A 6,196-nucleotide genomic window follows, 5' to 3' on the forward strand; every position below is an offset into this window, starting at 1 on the left:
ATGCGTCAGCAAAATAAAGGAATGAATATAAATATGGAGAGGGCACACAGTTGTGACCTTCAGTCTCAGCTGTCATTCACTTGTCATTCCATATTTACCCTGCGCTGTTACCATGTCTTTAGGCTGTGCGCTGCTGGAGCTGCGTTACCGGTTTATTCCCACTAGGTGGCAGCAAATACAACATTCAGAATTCAATTCAATTCAAATCAAATCAAATCGAATCAAATCGAATCAAATTATTTTTTTTACCACATCCACAGATTTTATAATTTTTTTTTTCTTTTTTTACTGAGTGCAGCTCAGAACAGAGACAATTTTACAAAATACACCAAGTTCACATTCAAAATGCCAGTTACCTCCCCATGCCACTGCACACACGCTGTACCATATCAAGTTGTCACACCTGTACAGGTGCTATTTTGGGCCCAAGCAGTTTGGCCATGTAACAGGACTACTTCACACTTGTAATTCATGCAATGCAAAGTTCTGATATTGTAAAATACACTTGAGGTCTTTTTGGCACTTACAAGTATTTATTTAGCTGATGCTTTTCTCCTAAGCAACTTACAGTTATTTACTCATTTGTACAGGTGGGTAATTTTAGGGTAAGTACCTTGCTCAAGGGTACTACAGCCAGAGGTAAGAATCAAACCTGCAACTTTTGGAGCCAGAGGCACTAGCTCTCATCACTATGATGCTGGCTGCCCCACCCTCACAAGGCTCAACAAAGCATGATTAGCAGTTAAATAAACAGGACAAAATTCACTTAGTATTTTCTATATGTTTTATATTTCCTCTTTCACAATGAAGTCTGGGGAAAGATACAGACATATTTGTATTTATGTCAGATCCCGCACATTTTTGTGGTATGTGGTAATGGGACTGGTAATGCTAATCACTGATGGTGAATCCAGACCTGTAGTTTACTTAACAGTATCCTTTGTGTCGGGGGTATGGTAGCACAGTGGTATAGTGGGTTTGACCGGGTCCTGCTCTCCAGTAGGTCTGGGGTTTGAGTCCCACTTAGGGTGCCTTGCAGTGGACTGGTGTCCTGTCCTGGGTGTGTCCCCTCCTGTCTTACTGGGTTAGGCTCTGGCTCCCTGTGACCCCTGTATAGGGCAAGCAGTTTCAGATGATGTGTGTCCTTTGTGTCTGTCATAATGACCTTGAATTTTATTTTGTCTTCTCTTTTGCTACTATTAATGAAATTAGAATGAAGAAATGAAGATTGTGCTTTATAAAGAATGTGCCTCTGCTGGAACTCAGCAGAATTGGATTAATCTGTAAAGCAGATAAATGTCTCAGCATCTTTGGTACATATGGATTTTCACTTAGATAATAAAAAAAATCTAACACTTATCAAACAATTTAAAATGCTAATGCAGCATGTGGCAGGGTTGTTAGACGTTGCGTCTCAAATATCCCAAATTACTGACAATGGAACAAAAAATCCCCCCAATACATTATCTGAACCGCTTGTCCCATACGGGGTTGCGGGGAGCCCGAGCCTAGCCCGGTAGCGTGGGGGAACACACCCAGGACGGGACGCCAATCCATCACAAGACACCCCAAGTGGGACTTGAACCCCAGACTCATCGGAGAGCAGGACCCAGTTCAACCCACTGCGCCCCCCAATAAACTGGGCATTTATAACACACTCAAATCGCAATGTATTAATGTGGAAGATCAAAGATTTAGGGAGAGAGCCAAACAACATTTTGACTCTTTCTCTTAACATATTGGAGACCTTGACCTGAATTTCCAAACCCATGTTTTGTATATATTGCAAACATGTGAGTGACCCATTGTAAGTAGTGTATCTAGCAGTGTAAGTCCCATTGGGGAATAAGATGTGTGGGCTGATAAAACTACACAGAGTTCATTGGAAGTTGCTTTGGAGAAAAGCATCAGCTAAATAAATAAAGAAATGTAAATGTAAATCTCCTGGACAGCATTGGCAGCATCACTGGTGTCAACATACTCATTCCAAATGACCTTTATCTTTGTTTCTTTTGCTTATGTCTGTGATTTAAACTCAAAAGTGATCAGCTACATAACATGCTATTCTATTAATGAAAAAAAAAGACTATATGTCCTCATTTTAGCAACCCAAATGCTTTTAACTCAGTTTATTCATACAGAACACCTGATCCAAGCAAGGTCATCCTCTCAGTTGTGCGAACAACTTTCTCCTGTCTGTTACAGCCTCAGGTCACACCTGTATCATTCTTTAATTTTCCATTTACTCAACAGTAAATTAATAACATTTGTGTCCCAGGGCAAATGAAGCAGCTCTTGGCTGTTGTCCCCCCCACCCCCCAAGGGACACAATTACCCAGGAGGTCCTTGTAGGTCTTCTGAGTGACCACATGGTGGCAGCAGAGAGCTGTCTCTCCATATGGCACCTGGATCCCAGAGGGCAATTGGATCTCAGCACAAACTTAGTGTCTATAAACTGATCAGGTATGAATGTAACTCACACAGGGCACACACACACTGTTCTCAACCGCTTGTCCCAAGCAGGGTCGTGGCGAGCTGGAGCCTAACCCGGCAACACAGGGAGCAAGGCCAGAGGGGGAGGGGACACACCCAGGACGGGACGCCAGTCCATCGCAAGGCACCCCAAGCAGGGACTCGAACCCCAGACCCAGCATGGATGTAATTTTGCTTTTTAAATCCGATTCAGTCCCATTCCTCTGTATGACCTGTAACGGACATTACCGCATATCAATTAAGGGTACTGACAACGAGACTTTAATGAGAGCCATGATTTTGTCACCAACACTGGAGTCAAGCTGGGAGGGTGAAAAAGAAACTTTAGTGGGAAACATCAGTGTTGCAAAATAGCTTGGAAGCAAACGATGATGGGTTTGCGCCATCAGCTACTGACCCACGAGAACGTCTTTACTGTAAATGCATATGATCACAAACAAGACTTTGACGCCACGTTTTCCATATAAGCACGAAGGCACGGTTTTGTTGCAATGGGCACCACTAAGCTGGTACACTTATTTATCTCATCCCCCTTTGACATGCATGTGGAAAGACAGTTAATATGAAGACACATTGCAAGATAAATTAGAAATACAGAGGTAGAGTGGCAAAAATACAGCGATTGGGGCTATTTTTGTTTTATTGATTATGAAACATTTTCCATTTCTGTTTCACGGTGTTTTACTCGCCCAAAGCCAAATCCCAATATAGCCAAGGCTTCACCTCGGTGTGGGCACACAGTCAGGCCTCTGTTTCCCAGAACAGCCCAGCTTTTGAGCCATCCTGGTGCTGCTGGTGTTGGCAGAGGGGGTTATATCACCAATAATATGCCCTTGCGTATATTAATAGATCACAAGGATGCCACATGACAACGGTCGAGGTGCACTCGACTTTCTAACGGCGTTTTTTTCCAGCACGTTTCCAGGAACTACAAAGCAGTTACACATTTTAAAATATTTCCTCTGATGAGGGAAGAGGGCTGCCATAACCTCTGCAGATTCTAAAGAGATACAGGGACGTTTATGAAGGAATTCTGTACGATTCAGCTGGGCTTTTGCGCCCCTCCCTTTGGTGTCCCGATGTTATGATTGTGCTTTAAATGAGTTTTTCATTAGCTCTGATAATCTTTTATGGAATGTAAACCCAAAGAAGTTTACAAAATGTAATATTATGAGACTGGGATTTGTGTAACTACACCCCTTAAAACGACATTATTAGCAGCAACAGTCTTAATGAAGAAACTCATTATTTCCCATCACACTTGGGTAAATAATTCCATTTGATTTCGAAAGAACTCGCGACATGAGAATAATATATAATGAATGAATGTATAAGGAATAAATTCAAGACAATAGACAGCGAAGCTCTAAAGGATGTCACACTTGCGGTTATTAATTCGGCTTCAGCTTATCGAACAGGGTTCTTACTGTTTGCCTCCTTTATTAAAGGAAGTCCCACTATCTCACACCCATATGTGGCTCCAAGCCTCACTGTTTTCTGTCCTTGTTCTGGTGCACAAGCAAGGGAAACATTATTTTATTTTCCAAACACTAATTCAAAGAAGACCTAAGTGACTGATTTTATTAAACTATACAGAAATCTTGGTAACGAATGCTTAGATTATAGTTATGATGGAAACTGATTCAGTTCTATGCAACTTGATAGATTTTTTATGAAAAACAATTGTTATAAGACTGTTCTCAGTACAGTTCCCAGTTTTCACTTACTGTGCATCATAGTGTCAGTTAGTTATTTCGCCCCATGAAGTTTTAATTATATACAAAAAACTACTTAGCTTCAGCACTTTGCCCCACGTGAAGATTTCGAAGTTCTCCTTCAATCTCATGCGGACTTGTACATGTTTTTATAATATGGCGTTTCAGCTTTGATTTATTGCCTTTGTGCTTTATATGGTTTTTATTCTATCTTTGTTAGGCCCTATGATATTGAGCTGGACTCCCATGAGAAAAAGTTTATAATTTATGAATATATGCAACACTTGCTACAAATATTGAATCTAGTCTAATGAATTATACATTGCACAAAGCTGGATATATATATATCTGTATTGGTGGTTATTAAAAAAATGTTGCATACCAGCAATTAAAAATACACTAAACTGTGTACACTGTAAATTGGGCTTCATATTACGACACTTGGTAACATGACAGTGATATTTATGAGAAGTTGTGAGTGATACATTTTGAAGCATATTTGAATTACAAGTGAATGGTTGCCTAGCAACAGCCTGCAAAATTGATATGTTGCTTCGAGTAGGACTGGAACCTTCGCAGGCAGAGATGCAAGGGCCTGCGTGGACCATGGGACGAGTAACAATGGAAACTGGCGGAATATGCAATTTCGTGTTCCGATTCTCTTTATGAAAGATGCCGAAGATCTCATTTATTTTTGCTTTTAATAAGAAAACGCAGACGTGACAAAGCCCCGCCGTACATATTTGCGGAGCTGCAGGCAGTAATGGAATGCCACTATGGTGCAGCTTCCTGTGAATAAGTGATTAATGGACCCTATGTGCTTCTCTGTGAATAATCAGCTAATGGGTGAGGGCAGCGACTAGGTATTGATTGCTTTGAAACAGTGCATTATGGCAACTACTCGACAAAACAAAAGAATAATACACAGGACTACATGAAAAATGTGGATATCATTTATTTTTCCCTTTACATCCTGTTAATGCTCTTCAGTGCAGTTTGCGCTGCATATGTGTCTGGCCTTGATTTAAAGGAAATATTTGAAGAGAATAGTAGATATTAAGTACTATGTCATATCAGCACTTTCTAAAAGTTACAAGTTGAGGGTAAATATGACTTTCAGGTGATGCAAAGCAATTGTTAACATCCTAATGTGATGTTATGATGATAAACCACAAACAAATGTTATAGAAGCAAATGCAAATCAATAAGGATCATGAAGAAGATCACTTTGCAGGGACAGTTGGATACATTTAAGATCCATTTACATGAGGTCAAGATTTTGACTACAGTCCTGAGTACACGTGGTTAAACTGTACAGCTAGTAGTAGGTTATTCTGTTTCATTGGAAACCCGCCTGTAACTCAAAGAACGCACACGGGCTTCGTTTTGCAGGCTGGATGGGTAGCAGTTTGCATTATTTATTGGCTGTCTACCAACCAACCCAAGGTATTCTCTCATTTCAATGCAATATGGAAAAAAAAAAAAAAAAAAGGGGAAAAAGTGCTTAACTGTGATTATTCTCTATTTTCCTCACTCAAGATTCAAGAGTTTATTGTCATGTGTACAGTAAACAGCTCGTTACACCATGCAATGAAATTCTTACTCTGTGAATCCTCTCAGCAGCCTATGAAATAAATTGTAAGGACATAAGGAAAGAAAAACACAAGGCGTAACTCACAAATTACAAAAATTACTATCAGTGCAAAAAACCAAGAAGCGAAGTTATATACGTATATAAAGTGTATAGTGAGCAATGTAAAGATGTAAGTCGTACATGTGCAAAGTCCTGCAGAGGTAGATTGGGTCTATTCGCAGTTGAAAGGGGGTCTGTATGTTATTGGCGTTGTGGACGTGTATGTGGGAAGGATGGGGGTAGTTGACACCTCTCAGGCTCAGAGAGTAATATGTGTCCGCCGTGATGGGTGGAGAGGCAGCGGATGGGTATCGTTCACAAGCCTGATGGCCGGTGGGCAAAAACTGTTTTTCGA

The sequence above is a fragment of the Scleropages formosus genome, chromosome 4, assembly GCF_900964775.1.
Source record: "Scleropages formosus chromosome 4, fSclFor1.1, whole genome shotgun sequence".
Classification (NCBI taxonomy): Eukaryota; Metazoa; Chordata; class Actinopteri; order Osteoglossiformes; family Osteoglossidae; genus Scleropages; species Scleropages formosus.